The sequence below is a fragment of the Paroedura picta genome, chromosome 3, assembly GCF_049243985.1.
Source record: "Paroedura picta isolate Pp20150507F chromosome 3, Ppicta_v3.0, whole genome shotgun sequence".
Lineage (NCBI taxonomy): Eukaryota > Metazoa > Chordata > Lepidosauria > Squamata > Gekkonidae > Paroedura > Paroedura picta.
In genome coordinates this window covers 172847889-172867311 of record NC_135371.1, presented here as the reverse complement: position 1 = coordinate 172867311, position 19423 = coordinate 172847889, and positions in this window count along the sequence as shown.

The following is a 19423-nucleotide window of genomic DNA, read 5'->3' as shown; positions in this document are numbered from 1 at the left end:
CAAGCAGCCCTTTCCTCCAGGGGAACTGATCTCTGCAGTCTGGAGAGGAGCTGGAATTCCAGGGGATCCCCAGGCCCCACCTGGAGGCTGGCATCCCTGACCCTCCATGGGGTCCAAGGCCACAGAGTCCCCCCTCCCAAGCAGCCCTTTCCTCCAGGGGAACTGATCTCTGCAGTCTGGAGAGGAGCTGGAATTCCGGGGGATCCCCAGGCCCCACCCGGAGGCTGGCATCCCTGACCCTCAGTGGGGTCCCAGGCCACAGAGTCCCCCTCCCAAGCAGCCCTTTCCTCCAGGGGAACTGATCTCTGCAGTCTGGAGAGCTGGAGTTCCAGGGGATCCCCAGGCCCCACCTGGAGGCTGGCATCCCTGACCCTCAGTGGGGTCCAAGGCCACAGAGTCCCCCTCCCAAGCAGCCCTTTCCTCCAGGGGAACTGATCTCTGCAGTCTGGAGAGGAGCTGGAATTCCAGGAGATCCCCAGGCCTGACCTGGAGGCTGGCATCCCTGACCCTCCGTGGGGTCCAAGGCCACAGAGTCCCCCCTCCCAAGCAGCCCTTTTCTCCAGGGGAACTGATCTCTGCAGTCTGGAGAGGAGCTGGAATTCCAGGGGATCCCCAGGCCCCACCTAGAGGCTGGCATCCCTGACCTTCAGTGGGGTCCAAGGCCACAGAGTCCCCCTCCCAAGCAGCCCTTTTCTCTAGGGGAACTGATCTCTGCAGTCTGGAGAGGAGCTGGAATTCCAGGGGGTCCCCTGGCCCCACCTGGAGGCTGGCATCCCTGACCCTCAGTGGGGTCCAAGGACACAGTGCCCCCCCTCCCAAGCAGGCCTTTCCTCCAGGGGAACTGATCTCTGCAGTCTGGAGAGGAGCTGGAATTCCAGCGGATCCCCAGGCCCCCCTGGAGGCTGGCATCCCTGACTTTCAGTGGGGTCCAAGGCCACAGTCCCCCTCCCAAGCAGCCCTTTCCTCCAGGGGAACTGATCTCTGCAGTCTGGAGAGGAGCTGGAATTCCAAGGGATCCCCAGGCCCCACCTGGAGGCTGGCATCCCTGACCCTCAGAGGGATCCAAGGCCACAGAGTCCCCCCTCCCAAGCAGCCCTTTCCTCCAGGGGAACTGATCTCTGCAGTCTGGAGAGGAGCTGGAATTCCAGGGGATCCCCAGGCCCCACCTGGAGGCTGGCATCCCTGACCTTCAGTGGGGTCCAAGGCCACAGAGTCCCCCTCCCAAGCAGCCCTTTTCTCTAGGGGAACTGATCTCTGCAGTCTGGAGAGGAGCTGGAATTCCAGGGGGTCCCCAGGCCCCACCTGGAGGCTGGCATCCCTGACCCTCAGAGGGGTCCAAGGACACAGAGTCCCCCCTCCCAAGCAGCCCTTTCCTCCAGGGGAACTGATCTCTGCAGTCTGGAGAGGAGCTGGAATTCCAGGGGATCCCCAGGCCCCACCTGGAGGCTGGCATCCCTGACCCTCAGTGGGGTCCAAGGCCACAGAGTCCCCCTCCCAAGCAGCCCTTTCCTCCAGGGGAACTGATCTCTGCAGTCTGGAGAGGAGCTGGAATTCCAGGAGATCCCCAGGCCCGACCTGGAGGCTGGCATCCCTGACCCTCCGTGGGGTCCAAGGCCACAGAGTCCCCCCTCCCAAGCAGCCCTTTTCTCCAGGGGAACTGATCTCTGCAGTCTGGAGAGGAGCTGGAATTCCAGGGGATCCCCAGGCCCCACCTAGAGGCTGGCATCCCTGACCTTCAGTGGGGTCCAAGGCCACAGAGTCCCCCTCCCAAGCAGCCCTTTTCTCTAGGGGAACTGATCTCTGCAGTCTAGAGAGCAGCTGGAATTCCAGGGGGTCCCCTGGCCCCACCTGGAGGCTGGCATCCCTGACCCTCAGTGGGGTCCAAGGCCACAGTGTCCCCCCTCCCAAGCAGCCCTTTCCTCCAGGGGAACTGATCTCTGCAGTCTGGAGAGGAGCTGGAATTCCAGGGGATCCCCAGGCCCCACCTGGAGGCTGGCATCCCTGACCTTCAGTGGGGTCCAAGGCCACAGAGTCCCCCTCCCAAGCAGCCCTTTTCTCTAGGGGAACTGATCTCTGCAGTCTGGAGAGGAGCTGGAATTCCAGGGGGTCCCCAGGCCCCACCTGGAGGCTGGCATCCCTGACCCTCAGAGGGGTCCAAGGACACAGAGTCCCCCCTCCCAAGCAGCCCTTTCCTCCAGGGGAACTGATCTCTGCAGTCTGGAGAGGAGCTGGAATTCCAGGGGATCCCCAGGCCCCACCTGGAGGCTGGCATCCCTGACCCTCCATGGGGTCCAAGGCCACAGAGTCCCCCCTCCCAAGCAGCCCTTTCCTCCAGGGGAACTGATCTCTGCAGTCTGGAGAGGAGCTGGAATTCCGGGGGATCCCCAGGCCCCACCCGGAGGCTGGCATCCCTGACCCTCAGTGGGGTCCCAGGCCACAGAGTCCCCCTCCCAAGCAGCCCTTTCCTCCAGGGGAACTGATCTCTGCAGTCTGGAGAGCTGGAGTTCCAGGGGATCCCCAGGCCCCACCTGGAGGCTGGCATCCCTGACCCTCAGTGGGGTCCAAGGCAACAGAGTCCCCCTCCCAAGCAGCCCTTTCCTCCAGGGGAACTGATCTCTGCAGTCTGGAGAGGAGCTGGAATTCCAGGAGATCCCCAGGCCTGACCTGGAGGCTGGCATCCCTGACCCTCCGTGGGGTCCAAGGCCACAGAGTCCCCCCTCCCAAGCAGCCCTTTTCTCCAGGGGAACTGATCTCTGCAGTCTGGAGAGGAGCTGGAATTCCAGGGGATCCCCAGGCCCCACCTAGAGGCTGGCATCCCTGACCTTCAGTGGGGTCCAAGGCCACAGAGTCCCCCTCCCAAGCAGCCCTTTTCTCTAGGGGAACTGATCTCTGCAGTCTGGAGAGGAGCTGGAATTCCAGGGGGTCCCCTGGCCCCACCTGGAGGCTGGCATCCCTGACCCTCAGTGGGGTCCAAGGACACAGTGCCCCCCCTCCCAAGCAGGCCTTTCCTCCAGGGGAACTGATCTCTGCAGTCTGGAGAGGAGCTGGAATTCCAGCGGATCCCCAGGCCCCCCTGGAGGCTGGCATCCCTGACTTTCAGTGGGGTCCAAGGCCACAGTCCCCCTCCCAAGCAGCCCTTTCCTCCAGGGGAACTGATCTCTGCAGTCTGGAGAGGAGCTGGAATTCCAAGGGATCCCCAGGCCCCACCTGGAGGCTGGCATCCCTGACCCTCAGAGGGATCCAAGGCCACAGAGTCCCCCCTCCCAAGCAGCCCTTTCCTCCAGGGGAACTGATCTCTGCAGTCTGGAGAGGAGCTGGAATTCCAGGGGATCCCCAGGCCCCACCTGGAGGCTGGCATCCCTGACCTTCAGTGGGGTCCAAGGCCACAGAGTCCCCCTCCCAAGCAGCCCTTTTCTCTAGGGGAACTGATCTCTGCAGTCTGGAGAGGAGCTGGAATTCCAGGGGGTCCCCAGGCCCCACCTGGAGGCTGGCATCCCTGACCCTCAGAGGGGTCCAAGGACACAGAGTCCCCCCTCCCAAGCAGCCCTTTCCTCCAGGGGAACTGATCTCTGCAGTCTGGAGAGGAGCTGGAATTCCAGGGGATCCCCAGGCCCCACCTGGAGGCTGGCATCCCTGACCCTCAGTGGGGTCCAAGGCCACAGAGTCCCCCTCCCAAGCAGCCCTTTCCTCCAGGGGAACTGATCTCTGCAGTCTGGAGAGGAGCTGGAATTCCAGGAGATCCCCAGGCCCGACCTGGAGGCTGGCATCCCTGACCCTCCGGGGGGTCCAAGGCCACAGAGTCCCCCCTCCCAAGCAGCCCTTTTCTCCAGGGGAACTGATCTCTGCAGTCTGGAGAGGAGCTGGAATTCCAGGGGATCCCCAGGCCCCACCTAGAGGCTGGCATCCCTGACCTTCAGTGGGGTCCAAGGCCACAGAGTCCCCCTCCCAAGCAGCCCTTTTCTCTAGGGGAACTGATCTCTGCAGTCTAGAGAGCAGCTGGAATTCCAGGGGGTCCCCTGGCCCCACCTGGAGGCTGGCATCCCTGACCCTCAGTGGGGTCCAAGGACACAGTGTCCCCCCTCCCAAGCAGCCCTTTCCTCCAGGGGAACTGATCTCTGCAGTCTGGAGAGGAGCTGGAATTCCAGGGGATCCCCAGGCCCCCCTGGAGGCTGGCATCCCTGACTTTCAGTGGGGTCCAAGGCCACAGAGTCCCCCTCCCAAGCAGCCCTTTCCTCCAGGGGAACTGATCTCTGCAGTCTGGAGAGGAGCTGGAATTCCAGGGGATCCCCAGGCCCCACCTGGAGGCTGGCATCCCTGACCCTCAGAGGGATCCAAGGCCACAGAGTCCCCCCTCCCAAGCAGCCCTTTCCTCCAGGGGAACTGATCTCTGCAGTCTGGAGAGGAGCTGGAATTCCAGGGGATCCCCAGGCCCCACCTGGAGGCTGGCATCCCTGACCCTCAGTGGGGTCCAAGGCCACAGAGTCCCCCTCCCAAGCAGCCCTTTCCTCCAGGGGAACTGATCTCTGCAGTCTGGAGAGGAGCTGGAATTCCAGGGGATCCCCAGGCCCCCCCTGGAGGCTGGCATCCCTGACCCTCAGAGGGATCCAAGGCCACAGAGTTCCCCCTCCCAAGCAGCCCTTTCCTCCAGGGGAACTGATCTCTGCAGTCTGGAGAGGAGCTGGAATTCCGGGGGATCCCCAGGCCCTACTTGGACAGTGATAAACCTAGTTCCTTATCTCTTCTGAAGCTCCTTTGGGGAGGGGGTTCCAGGGTGAGGGTGTCACCACCAAAAAGTTCCTGATCCTTCTTCCCATTACCACCACCACCAATCATGCATCGTTCACTCTCATGGTTTTAATGTGTGGGGCTGAGGAGGTGCTTATAAAGGGGATTTGAGTGCGTGGACTTTAAAGTGGAAAACCGGCACTTTTAATGAGGCCCCGAGACATAAAGGGAGCCAGTTTTCTTTCAACGCAAGTGTTATATGTGCTGCTGTATGCTCCATCTGGTCTCGGTGAGCAACAGAGTGAGGAATGCAATAGTAAAGCCATTGTAGCCCGTCAGGCTGCAGGTGAGAGAGGCCATTTTGAAGCCCTCCCTTCCTGGCCTGTGAGAGGTTGCCGGCAAGTTAAAATCTTAAACGTTCTGATGAAAAGTTCTCTACCCTCTTGTATAATTTTATCCAGACACAAACGGGATACACGGTAATAGCGATAAGCAGGGGAAACATGATGAAAAACATAAGTAAGCTCTCTTGGTGTGTTGGTACAGCTTAAATATGCAAAGGAAGGGCACAGCACCAGCTGCTTAAAGAACAGCATTCTTGAGAAGATGAACAGTTTTGTATAGGAGGGAGGGGAGAGAGAGTCAGTCCTAACTGTCTAATTGTTGTTCTTCTGGAGGCAAGGAGGGAGGGAATGCGCTCAGAAGAGAAAGGAGGGAGGGAGTGCGCCCAGAAGAGAAAGGAGGAAGGAGTGCGCTCAGAAGAGAAAGGAGGGAGGGAGTGCGCTCAGAAGAGAAAGGAGGGAGGGAGTGCGCTCAGAAGAGAAAGGAGGGAGGGAGTGCGCTCAGAAGAGAAAGGAGGGAGGGAATGCGCTCAGAAGAGAAAGGAGGGAGGGAGTGCGCTCAGAAGAGAAAGGAGGGAGGGAGTGCGCTCAGAAGAGAAAGGAGGGAGGGAGTGCGCTCAGAAGAGTCTCCAGTTGAGTTAATCAGGATGTGAGAGGAGAATATTTGGAAAAAAAATCAGTCAGTTTCCATCTAAATATGCTGCCTACACATCTCTTCTGTTGCCCTCTGAAGGATTTTCTTCATATGCTTTTGATTCATCAACCTGATTTCCTAAATAGATGGTAATTCAGGGGGGCAATTCAGGTGTGCGCCAGGAGAGTCATATTTTAATGTGGGAATGGATGGAAAAGTTGGCTTTTAAAATAAAGTAAGTGCAGAATCAGCCCAGATCCCCTCAAGGAAACGGCCACTTTGGAGGAGGGGCTCTTTGGACTCATGGCCCCACTAAGCTCCATCTCCTCCTCAACCTCTCCCTTCTCTGCCCCCAAATCTCCAGGGATTTCCCAAACCAGAGCTGGTAATCAAAATCCCAGCTGTCCATAAGTCAAGGTTTGCTCAGCAAGAGCCGTGGCAGCCAGAGCCATGCAAAGACCCATTTCTGGCGATTTGAAGCGCACAGCCTGCACTGGGAACAGTGCGCTTGGCGGGGAGGGGTGCGTGCGTGCATGTCCCTAACGCAGCCGGCCAAGCTGGTTCCAATTTGGGTTAGGTCAAGCCGGCGGAGGGGCTGGAGGGAGCTGAGAGGCCCAGCCAAAAACAACAGTTGCCGGCAGAACCTTCTGACCTTCCCAAACAGGAAGCGCTTTTGTTATGAGCCAGCCCAGCAGTGACTTAGAGCTGCAAGCTGGGCATTAGCTGTTCCCTGCCCCGGGCGGGGGGGGGAGGGCTCACTGGGCAGTGGGGAGACGGAAGGGGGCTGAGCTTCTCCGGAACAGAAAGGAAGCCAATTGGACAGGCCCCGTGTCCTGCCTGGTGGAGGGAGACACAGAGCGCCTCTCTCCAGACTGACCACGTATGGAGGGGAGCATGGTCAGGGTTGCCAGATTGAGCGGAGGGGGGTGGGAGGGAACTCCTGGAGATTTCGGGATGGAGCCTTGGGAGGACAGGTGTCAGTGCCCCAGAGTCCCCCCTCAAAAGCTAGAAAGCCATCTGACAGCAAGATGAACTTAGGTGGTCTTTGAGCGGGTGGACAGAAGGGATCAGGCTTGAGCTAGGGTCTTGTGGCCCTTTCTGGTATGTCCAGGGAAATGCCAATTGCCACTTTGGGGTTGGGAAGTGAATTTCTTCCAGCCTGGATTGGATAGGGATTCTGGGTTTATTGGGAGGGGGGGATCATCTGAGCATGGAATTGGGGTCACTGTGGGTGAGCAGGTAGTTGTGAATTTCCTGCATTCTGCAGGGGGTTGGACTAGATGGCCCTTCCAACTCTAGGATTCTATGATTCTATTATATGAAAAGCAGTCAATTTCTCCACGGGGACTGATCTCTGCAGTCTGGAGAGGAGCTGGAATTCTGGGGGATCCCCAGGCCCCACCTGGAGGCTGGCATCCCTGACCCTCAGTGGGGTCCAAGGCCACAGAGTCCCCCCTCCCAAGCAGCCCTTTCCTCCAGGGGAACTGAGCTCTGCAGTCTGGAGAGGAGCTGGAATTCCAGGGGATCCCCAGGCCCCACCTGGAGGCTGGCATCCCTGACCCTCAGGGGGGCCCAAGGCCACAGAGTCCCCCCCTCCCAAGCAGCCCTTTCCTCCAGGGGAACTGATCTCTGCAGTCTGGAGAAGAGCTGGAATTCTGCGGAATTTCCATGGTGTACATGTAGCATTTTTACAAAGTTGAAAACTGTTTATAAAACCAAGGGCCCCTTTTAAAGAAAACAAACAAACAAAAAACCCAACAATGAAAGGATCACATAACAACAAACAACTTGTAAAGATTTGTCTCTTGGCAGGTATCCAGGAAAGCAAAAAGGCTGCAGCCTGATCTTCAGTGAAGTTAAAAGCCAAGCAAACAGAATCCTAGGGGTCCAAGGCCACAGTCCCCCCTCTGAGCTGCAGCCCTTTCCTCCAGGGGAACTGATCTCTGTGGTCTGGAGAGGAGCTGGATTTCTAAAGGATCCCCAGGCCCCACCTGGAGGATGGCATCCTTAAAACCTCCCCTGGATCCGACAGGACTGCTGGGAGGAGGGGAACACAGCATAGACCCATGAATTTCCAAGGACGGATTTTTCTGTTTGCTCTCCCTGCCGAGATGTTTTGACACTCTGGAAAACTGCAGGCTTCTTATAGGCTCCAGGTGCTCCTTTGGAGCAGCCGCGTTCTGGAGCCAGGCGACGGATCCGTGCTGTATGGCTGTCTCCCGTTCCCCCCAACGCCTCCGTGCTGGAAACATACACAGGACCCGAGCTCCGTGTCCAAGAGAGGCAAGCAGCCCAGCCGTTTTCCCCACAATGCGTTTCGATCCTTTAGCAGAGTCTCGGAGCCGAGGCGGGTTGGCCGCCTGCTCACATATTGTTGGTTTTGGGCAGGGAAGCCATGTGCCAATTCGACAGTGGCCAGCTCCTTTCCTCTCCACAATGCCCAGTTTTACACAAGGTGAGCAGGGAAGTTGCCGTGTAACCCGCAAGGACAGCTGCAAGGTCACCAACATGAATTTTGCCTCCTTCACAATCCGTGCCATCTCCTAGAACCCCTCCGGTCTTTCTCCCTAGAAGACCTGGGCTCATTCTGCACTTACTTTGCTTTTTCCATAGTGGATCCTGCTGAATTCAGATCAATTTGAACTCGTGTCCTCCTTTTCCTCCCCCAACTGAACCAGAAAGTGATCTGCACTCGATTGGGGAAGCTCTGAAAGGGGGGGGGGGGAGACAAGTGCAGCTGGAGTCTCTTTCATTCTTTTCTTGAAGGGGGAGGGAGAGGATAGGAGACAGCAGAGGAGGGGGAATACATCCAAGAGGCAAATCTCTGCTGAGAGAAGTTAGGGCTTCTGGAGCGCAGTCACTTTAAGACAAGCCTTGCAACTCGGAACCAGGAAGTCTTTGAACTGATGCCCTGGCCAATCAGGGAAGATTGCTTTGCTACGAGGCACAGAGTAGGAAATTAATTCGCAAAAAGCAGAAATCTGCACACTTACTGATGGTGATTTTTTCAAACTTCGAGGGTTATATCCACTTCTGCATATCGTGGGGGAAAGGTAGGGTCACCCCAGATCAATCATGCATGTTGCAGAGGGAAAATTTAAAGCACCCCAAATCAAAGTGGAAATCGAATTCGGTGTAGACAGGATGGATTTATTTGAACTGGGAGTGGGTAAAAAGTTCCGTTCAGACTACGTTTCTCCTTTCATTCTGTCCTTTTAGTTTCCAACTTCCATTTGTGAAGGCCTGGGTTAAACAGCCAGCTTAACCCAGTTTAACAGTTAAAAACCGCAGGACTTTTTAGCACACTGCATGCCAAAATATTTTGGATTCGTATCGAAAGAAAGACAGAATGCTGACCTAGAAGAGAAACTCCTTGACGGTGGCAGAAGACACTGTCCTGCTGGCAACCCTGTCAGGTTTTCAAGCGAGAGGGGCAGCTTGCCACTCCCTGCCTCTGCAGACAGACCCTGGCTTTCCTCGGGGGTCTCCCCTCCAAGTACTAACCAAGGTCGACCCTGTTCCGCTTCCGAGATCTGCCGAGATTGGAGGAGGAGTGGAAGAACAAGAAGAGCTGGGCTTTATACCCCGCTTTTCACTGTCCAAGCCGCTTAACGAACACCTTTCCCTTCCTCTCTCCCCCACGGACACCCTGTGAGGCAGGCCAGGCTGAGAGAACTCTGAAAGAACTGGGACTTGCCCAAGGCCTCCCGTGCAACAAGTGGAGGAGGAGTGGGGGATCGAACCCGGCTCTCCAGATCAGAGTCCACCGCTTTTGATCTGTGACACTCCATTGGCTGGAGACAGGGGTAGCCAGACTGTAGTTCACCAGAGTTCCATGGACTACAATTCCCATGAGACCTTGCCAGCATCCTGCTGTGTAGTCCGTGGACTTCTGGAGGCTCACAGTTTGGCCACCCCTGCTTTTTGTAAGGACCCTGGCCTTCCTTGGTGGGTGGTCACCCATCCAAGTCCCAACCAGCACCGACCCTGCGGACAAACCAGGATCGGAGGCTATCAGCCTAGGCTAGAGACATTCAGAGGGGGCTCCCCCCTGCCTGCCTTGGGTGGTCTCCCCTCCAAAACCTAACCAAGGCCAGCCCTGATTTACTTCCACGACCTGGCTAGCCCGGGCCACCCAGAGCCCCCGGCAACCTGAGACCTGTGGTTGCCAGCTGTGGTTAGTCCACGGGCTTTGCAGTTGTGGCGCAGAGTTGTGTCTTCTCCCCCCACCCCTTCTTTTTCCCAGAAGGGCAAAGGAGCAATCGTCTTCCATCGCTCACTTCCCAAATCCACCGGATATTCCGCTCAGGATGACGGCAAATGAATTACACGTCCAGGGCAGAAACGCTAAAAACATCATAGCAAATTGCAGGAGGTTAAGACTTGAACACAGTTAAAAGGTTTCATTAAATGTTGGTAGCCCCGGGCTCTGGTTTCTGGAACAAGCAGGGGTGCCAACCCAGGTGGGACTTGGAGATTCCCCAACCCACCCCTGATCTGCTGGCGGCAGAGCTCTCTTCCCCTGGAGAACACAACAAACAGGAAGGGGAAACGCAAGCAGCCCTTTTCTCCAGGGGAACTGATCTCTGCAGTCTGGAGAGGAGCTGGAATTCCAGGGGATCCCCAGGCCCCACCTGGAGGCTGGCATCCCTGACCCTCAGTGGGGTCCAAGGCCACAGAGTCCCCCCTCCCAAGCAGCCCTTTTCTCCAGGGGAACTGATCTCTGCAGTCTGGAGAGGAGCTGGAATTCCAGGGGATCCCCAGGCCCCACCTGGAGGCTGGCATCCCTGACCCTCAGTGGGGTCCAAGGCCACAGAGTCCCCCTCCCAAGCAGCCCTTTTCTCCAGGGGAACTGAGCTCTGCAGTCTGGAGAGGAGCTGGAATTCCAGGGGATCCCCAGGCCCCACCTGGAGGCTGGCATCCCTGACCCTCAGTGGGGTCCAAGGCCCTCAGTGGGGTCCAAGGCCCCCCTCCCAAGCAGTCCTTTCCTCCAGGGGAACTGATCACTGCAGCCTGGAGAGGAGTTGGAATTCCAGGGGATCCCCAGGACCCACCTGGAAGCTGGCATCCCTAATAAAGCCACCTGGATTATAGGTGTCTGAGCATGCTTTTGGGGCACAGCAAGTGTGGGCATGCCAGAGAAACATGGACAGAAGGAACTGAAGGACCAGGGAGAGCCTGCAGCTCTCATCCAGCTATCCCGAGGCCGCTGAGTGCAGCTGGTGGAGAGCTGCCTCCTCTCCGCTTCCCAAGTATTCAGGACAGGAAGGAGAGGAAATTTCTTGATCAAGAGGAGAGATTTCAGAAGAGAGAAAGGAATTTCCCAGCTGGGATCAGAACAGGAAACAGGAGTCAACGCTCTTGTCTTCAGGGCACTGCAGGGCAAGACTTTCACATGCTAAACTCCTGGGGCACTGACAGAGTTGCCAACCTCCAGGTGGAGGCAGGAGATCCCTTGGAATTCCAGCTTCCTTGATCCATCCATCAAATCTCCAGGAATTTTCCAGTCCAGGGTTGGCAAGCGTACTTGGACTCCACGTCCACGCTGCCTCTTTCATAATTGGTTCTGCTCCTCCACATTTCCAGCCCTTCCCTGAAGGCAGCTCACAGGGTGGGGTCCTCTCACACCCTATTCTCCATCACCTGCGGGCAAGAGGCCCCTCCCTCCACTCTAATCCCATCAGCCTCTGCTGCTTGGCCAGCTAGAAGAAGATTCCGGAGGGACGAGAAACGATACACGTCAACCTGGTGTGTTCTTGGCGAAATCCTTCCCTGTTTCTTTTCCAAACCCTGACCCGTAGCCTCTCGGAGGGCGGATTCTTATGTCCAGGGCTCAGGCGAACACCTGGAATTGAATCCAGATGTGCTTTGAAATGTGGCACTGGGGAGAATTTTACCAAACCTGCAGACTGCCAAGAAGAGAAATTGGCATGTTGAAGATCCAATCAAGACATAATTCTCCCCAAGAAGTGAAAATGACTAAAATGAACCTATTGTGCCTCAGATTTCTCAAATAAGTTGCTGATTTCGCCATTGCTGTGTAATCGGAAATTTTGGTTTCCCATTCTTCTTAGCTTGTTCATAACGTCTAATCTCCGCATTGCTGTGGCAATGATTCTACCTGCTGTCACTGTATATTCAAAACTCCAAAATGTTTGGTAATATCTTAGGCAAGATTTCTACTTTGGTCATCTGTTAGGCAAGGCTGTTACATTTCGGACTTCTTTTCAGAACTGGGAAAGCGCCTGCCACTAATCTCTAGCCTTTATTCCCCTTATTATTTTTCTGAATGGGGACTGAACCCAAAGGACGGACGAACCCTGCTATTCTAGCAAGGCATTTGATTGGGCTAAACATCATTGGTGCTGGAGAAGACTCTTGCGAGTCCCTTGGACTGCAAGGCGAACGAACCGGTCAGTCCTGGAGGAGATCAGCCCTGCCTGCTCCTTAGAAGGCCAGATCCTGAAGATGAAACTCAGATACTTTGGCCACCTCATGAGAAGGAAGGACTCCCTGGAGAAGAGCCTAATGCTGGGAGCGATCGAGGGCAAAAGAAGAAGGGGACGACAGAGAATGAGGTGGCTGGATGGAGTCACTGAAGCAGTCGGTGCAAACTTAAATGGACTCTGGGGAATGGTGGAGGACAGGAAGGCCTGGAGGATCATTCCCCATGGGGTCATGATGGGTTGGACACGACTTCACATCCTGAGAGCCAGTTTGGTGCAGTGGTTAGGAGTGCGGACTTCTAATCTGGCATGCTGGGTTTGATTCTGCACTCCCCCACATGCAACCAGCTGGGTGACCTTGGGCTCCCCACGGCACTGAGAAAGACGATCTGACCGAGCAGTGATATCAGGGCTCTCTCAGCCTCACCCACCTCACAGGGTGTCTGTTGTGGGGAAAGGGAAGGCGACTGTAAGCCGCTTTGAGCCTCCTTCGGGTAGGGAAAAGCGGCATATAAGAACCAACTCTTCTTCTTCTTATGCTGCATATGGGTGGGATATCTTCCTGATTTTCTACTAATTTACTCTCTCCTGATATATATCCTGTGATTATTTCTATTTCCTTGTCTGAGGGAAGTGCTCCTGCACACGAAAGCTCAAACCTTGAATAGAACTTGGTCAGTCTTAAAGGTGCCAATGGATTCAGATTTACAAAGTCTGTTTTTAACTTCAGGGGTCAGGTTTCCGAGGGAGGGGGGGGAACAGTTCCAAGTTGAATCGTACTTGCAGAACAGGGGTAGTCAAACTGCGGCCCTCCAGATGTCCATGGACTACAATTCCCAGGAGCCCCTGCCAGCGAATGCTGGCAGGGGCTCATGGGAATTGTAGTCCATGGACATCTGGAGGGCCGCAGTTTGACTACCCCTGTTGCAGAAGGTTCCCCACCCGACTGAGGGCCAAGCAAGACGGATGGCTTACCATTCTGCTTCGTCCTTTTCACTTTGTAACGAACACATGATTTCCATCTTCCTTTCCTGATGTGACGCACCGCATGCATAATGCAGCAGGGAGCTTCGTGACACTGATGAAAAAGCAAAAGGAGAGATCAAAAAACACCGGCTCACACGTGTCTCAAAAGTTGAAATGAAAACGAGCACCATGCCTTTGGAAATCCACCCGTTCAAAAACACACACACAAATGTTTTATTTGCAATCCAAATTAGCCCACCATTTTACATAACTGTTCTTCCTGGAAAACAGAACACGGATGCAAGTGGCATCCTTAAGAGCAGCAGAGCGCTATTCTGGGTACAAGCTTGCTTAGCCGAAGAATATCTGATGAAGGGTGCAGGCACACGAAAGCCAATAACCAGAATGAAAAAAATTGTTGATCTTAAAGGTGCCACTAGATTCAAACCTTTGTCTTGCCACTTCAGTCCCACAAGCCTGGCCACCTGCGTAGATATGCTCCTGTGTATGTTTAGAGTAGAGTATTTTAATTGCAAAGCTAATTTCTGAAGCAGGGGAAGGAATATAAGTATCAAGGTGTTATGGTTTTTTTTAATGGAGCATTGACTTTTAAAGCAGGGATGCCAGAGGGTCAGGGATGCCAGCCTCCAGGTGGGGCCTGGGGATCCCCAGAATTCCAGCTCCTCTCCAGACTGCAGAGATCAGTTCCCCTGGAGGAAAGGGCTGCTTGGGAGGGGGGGGACTCTGTGGCCTTGGACCCCATTGGGGGTCAGGGATGCCAGCCTCCAGGTGGGGCCTGGGGATCCCCAGAATTCCAGCTCCTCTCCAGACTGCAGAGATCAGTTCCCCTGGAGGAAAGGGCTGCTTGGGAGGGGGACACTGTGGCCTTGGACCCCACTGGGGGTCAGGGATGCCAGCCTCCAGGTGGGGCCTGGGGATCCCCAGAATTCCAGCTCCTCTCCAGACTGCAGAGATCAGTTCCCCTGGAGGAAAGGGCTGCTTGGGAGGGGGGGACTCTGTGGCCTTGGACCCCACTGGGGGTCAGGGATGCCAGCCTCCAGGTGGGGCCTGGGGATCTCCAGAATTCCAGCTCCTCTCCAGACTGCAGAGATCAGTTCCCCTGGAGGAAAGGGCTGCTTGGGAGGGGGGGACTCTGTGACCTTGGACCCCACTGGGGGTCAGGGATGCCAGCCTCCAGGTGGGGCCTGGGGATCCCCAGAATTCCAGCTCCTCTCCAGACTGCAGAGATCAGTTCCCCTGGAGGAAAGGGCTGCTTGGGAGGGGGACACTGTGGCCTTGGACCCCACTGGGGATCAGGGATGCCAGCCTCCAGGTGAGGCCTGGGGATCCCCTGGAATTCCAGCTCCTCTCCAGACTGCAGAGATCAGTTCCCCTGGAGGAAAGGGCTGCTTGGGAGGGGGGGACTCTGTGGCCTTGGACCCCACTGAGGGTCAAGGATGCCAGCCTCCAGGTGGGGCCTGGGGATCCCAAGAATTCCAGCTCCTCTCCAGACTGCAGAGATCAGTTCCCCTGGAGGAAAGGGCTGCTTGGGAGGGGGACACTGTGGCCTTGGACCCCACTGGGGGTCAGGGATGCCAGCCTCCAGGTGAGGCCTGGGGATCCCCTGGAATTCCAGCTCCTCTCCAGACTGCAGAGATCAGTTCCCCTGGAGGAAAGGGCTGCTTGGGAGGGGGGGGACTCTGTGGCCTTGGACCCCACTGGGGGTCAGGGATGCCAGCCTCCAGGTGGGGCCTGGGGATCCCCAGAATTCCAGCTCCTCTCCAGACTGCAGAGATCAGTTCCCCTGGAGGAAAGGGCTGCTTGGGAGGGGGGGGGGGACTCTGTGGCCTTGGACCCCACTGGGGGTCAGGGATGCCAGCCTCCAGGTGGGGCCTGGGGATCCCCAGAATTCCAGCTCCTCTCCAGACTGCAGAGATCAGTTCCCCTGGAGGAAAGGGCTGCTTGGGAGGGGGGGGACTCTGTGGCCTTGGACCCCACTGGGGGTCAGGGATGCCAGCCTCCAGGTGGGGCCTGGGGATCCCCAGAATTCCAGCTCCTCTACAGACTGCAGAGATCAGTTCCCCTGGAGGAAAGGGCTGCTTGGGAGGGGGGGGACTCTGTGGCCTTGGACCCCATTGGGGGTCAGGGATGCCAGCCTCCAGGTGGGGCCTGGGGATCCCCAGAATTCCAGCTCCTCTCCAGACTGCAGAGATCAGTTCCCCTGGAGGAAAGGGCTGCTTGGGAGGGGGACACTGTGGCCTTGGACCCCACTGGGGGTCAGGGATGCCAGCCTCCAGGTGGGGCCTGGGGATCCCCAGAATTCCAGCTCCTCTCCAGACTGCAGAGATCAGTTCCCCTGGAGGAAAGGGCTGCTTGGGAGGGGGGGACTCCACTGAGGCCCCTGTCCTCCCCCAGCGCCATCTCCACATCTCCCAACCCTACGGGGAACCACAGTCCACAGTTCAGCTTCCAAAGACAGCTGGAAAACCCCAAACATCCTGATTTGAAACCCAAGTGAGACCTCCAAAATTGAAACCTACTCTGAGTCAAAGTTGCCGGTTTCCTAAGGCAGATTCGACAATCCGGTAAGCGATCCGTCTCGTCCCGCCCCGTGAAATTAACTTGCAACTCTCGTCTGATCCGCCCCTTCCTTCGCCATGCCTGTCCTGGCGGGCATCCATCCCAGGCCCCTCTAGCTGGCCCTATTCCCAGCCAAGGGGTGGCCACCCACAGCTGTGTTCGGGGGCCTCCCCCCGCCGGGCTTTTATGTGTCAGCAGCGGCAGAGAGAGGCCCGGAGGGAGAGACCCCCAGACCAAAGGCCGTCTGAAGCACATCTGGAGGCTATTACTGTAGCGGTCTTGTGGGGGCTGGAAAAGACCCCCCCTCCTGTTGGGGCCTCCCACAGAGATTGCCCTCTTCCCAGGTGAACATTTTGTTGGAGGCTGAAGCTCTGCATCGCCTGACCTTTGTGTTTAGGGTTGCCACCTCCAGCCCTGGGAAATTCCCTGAGAATCGTTCTGTTTACTGTCTTTCCAAAAAGGTCATGGCAGATCTGGGAAAAGTGCAGAGGAGGGCGACTGAGCTGATGAGGGGGTGGGAGACCCTTCTCTAGGAGGAAAGGCCAAAACGTCTGGTGGGGCTTTTCCGTTGAGAAGGGAGGCAATTGCAGAGAGGAATGTAAGAGAGGCTTATAACCAGATGCAGGGGGTGGAGGGAGTTGACAAAGGAGGAGAGGAGGGGTTTTGGGTCCCCTGCTTTTTACTTCGTCGAGGAGCCTGAAAGTGGCTGACGATCGCTTTCCCTTCCTCTCCCCACAACCGACACCGTGTGAAGTAGGTGGGGCTGAGAGAGCTCTGGGAGAACTGCTCTGCAAGGACAGCTCCAAGAGAACTGTGACTAGCACAAGGCGACCCAGCTGGCTGCATGCGGAGGAGTAGGGAGACAAGCCCGGGTTTCCAGATTAGAGGCCGTTGCTCTGAACCACAGCACCTCCATGTTGGCTCTCATATGCTAACAAAGAAACGCCATTCTCTGCTTTATTTGTGGGGGCAAGCAGATCCCACAACTGTAAGATCTGTGGTAGGATATGAAGAATATCCTACAGGGGGAGATGTGTAGTTAGCATATTCAGATTAGGAACTTCCTGGTGCTCTGATTGGCTCCATTGGAAACTTCCTGCTCCTTTGAGCTCACTTCCTCCTGGATTGCCTTCAGAACAACAGTTGGTCAGTTAGACTGTTAGGTCTGCCTCTCTCTCCTCTCTTCTTCACACAGCTGTTTCCCAACAAAGCTATTTATTCTCTTAGCAGCCGGTGCTGCGCTCCTTCCTGCAAAAGCAAGCTGCATGGTCTCAGAGTCCCCCCAATCCCCCACACCTTAAAAAAACCCAATCAGGCTTCAGTGGCTATAGTCCAAATGTTAAACTGAAGGACTTAATGTTTCAACGGGTTGACCACTCGTAACTGGACACGCTTCATCTCATCGACTTGGGGGTGCCTGACAGATAAACCACGGGACAACTTAAACCGTCCGTGAGCCTTTAAGCCGGCGCCTTCAAGCCGCCAGTGCTCACAAAGAAATTGGGAAGGAAAAGGGTGCAAAAACCCCTCACCTTTTTCTTCTCTGGCGAGGGGGGAGCAAAAGGGCTCTCCTTCACCACCTGCGCCTCTTTTCGGTGCCAGCAGGCTGAGCAAGCTCTGGAAAAACTGAAAAGGTGTGTATTTAACATCTGCGCTGGTATTTCCTTCTAATCACGGATGGTTTCCCCAGTAACTCCAGATATTTTTTCCAGACGTTGCTATGTGTATTCTACTACGCCTGGGGTGCTGAAACCGAAGGACGGTTGAAGCCGTGCAAATGAAAATTAACGTTATAAAAGAGAGGAGGGAGGAATCCTCCGGCTGGGGATCTCCTGGAAGAACAGATAGATCTTCTTCTCAATTTCAGCCTTCCCGCAGGATTGAGGATGAAAGTCAGGGTAGCAGAGGGGTTCACTTTATTTGTTTATTTTATTTTATTTTATTCAGGAGCGAGTCGATACAATCGAGTCGATTTTATTCTCAGGAGCGAGTCGATACAATCAGACCAGGATCAGACCAGTGAGGGCCCATCTAGTCCAGCATCCTGCCTCACACAGGGGCCAGTTCTTCTGGAGGGCCAACAACTGGGCAGAGAGGCTGAGGCCTTCAAAAGAACCACAGAAGAGCCCTGCTGGGTCAGACCAGGGGTCCCTCTAGTCCAGCCTCCCGTCTCACCCAGGGGCCAACCAGTTCCTCTGGAGGGCCAGCCACAGGGCAGAGAGGCCGAGGCCTTCCCCTGAGAAGACCCTCAGAAGAGCCCTGCTGGTAAGGCCAAGGAGGGTCCCTCTAGTCCAGCCTCCCATCTCACCCAGGGGCCAACCAGTTCCTCTGAAGGGGCACAATAGGACAGAGAGGCCGAGGCCTTCCCCTGAGAAGACCCTCAGAAGAGCCCTGCTGGGTCAGGGAGGGTCCATCTAGTCCAGCCTTCTGTCTCACCCAGGGGCCAACCAGTTCCTCTGAAGGGGCACAACAGGACAGAGACGCCAAGGCCTTCATAAGAACATCAGAAGAGCTTTGCAGCAAAGTCTTTGCTGGATCAGACCATGCTGTCAGGGGCTCATGGTAATTGTAGTCCATGGGCATCTGGTCAGCCTCAGTTTGGTCACTCCTGGTCTTCTGCAGCTGAAGACTAAAACGGCTCCCCCTCCGGATTTAGCAGAACTCCACCAGAGCTTCAACACAGAGTAAGAAACCCCGGGGTGGTGAACCCGTCCTCCTGGACAAGCCCCTCTCAAGGAGCCCCCCGGGTTTCTTCTGTACCTCTCGAAGCCCTGCTGGGTCGGACCCGTCCTGTGGCAACCTGTCCGACTCCAGCAGCTGCTCCTATGCTCGCTCGTGCCGAAACAAGAACAATTTCGGAGCAGCCCAGCCAGGCTAATTACCGAGGAGAAGGGGAGGAGGAGGAGGGAGGGAGGGAAGGAAGGAATTGTACGCTCCTGGAATGCAAAGAATGCTCTCCCTATGGCAGAGATATCCATGGAGGCAAACCACATCTGAAGGCAGCAGGGTGGTTACTTGGGGCTGTCTCGGCTCTTCAGGAAACAGGGGTCTTTGGGGACTTCGAACCAAGTGGCTGCCAGTCTGGACAAGCGTTAGGGCCCCTGCTTTCTGTAAGGAAGGGCTCCCCACTGGGGAGCAGGGGCTTGGCCCCGGAACCTTAACTCAGTGCCTTGCCGTGTGCAAAGAAAGAGCTGTAGATCAGGGGTAGTCAAACTGCGGCTCTCCAGATGTCCATGGATTACAATTCCCAGAAGCCCCTGCCAGCATTCGCTGGCAGGGGCTCATGGGAATTGGAGTCCATGGACATCTGGAGAGGGCTTTGACTGCCCCTGCTATAAATTCTCTGGCCACGTGCAGAGGAAGAGGCTCCTTCTGGTAGAGAAAAGTGGCATATAAGAACCAGCTCTTCTTCTTCATGCAGTCTGCAGGGGGTTGGACTAGATGACCCCGGAGGCCCCCTTCCAGCTCTATGATTCTGGGCGTTGCAGGGAAAGTCAACACAAACCCACCAAATTGCATCTACTCTTTTGGCGAAAGAGCGGAGGTTTTGTATGAGGAAAGCAATAAAGGATTTCTGTCCGCTCAGGGAAATTCCTAGAAGTGCAGGTTCCACCTAACCCGAAGTTACTGTGAAAGGGCCAGATTTCAAAATGAATTGGAGAATACTCGCCTCTGGACAAACACACCATGAACTTTGAGGCGGGCAGAATGAAGCTCCAGAGGCATTCTCT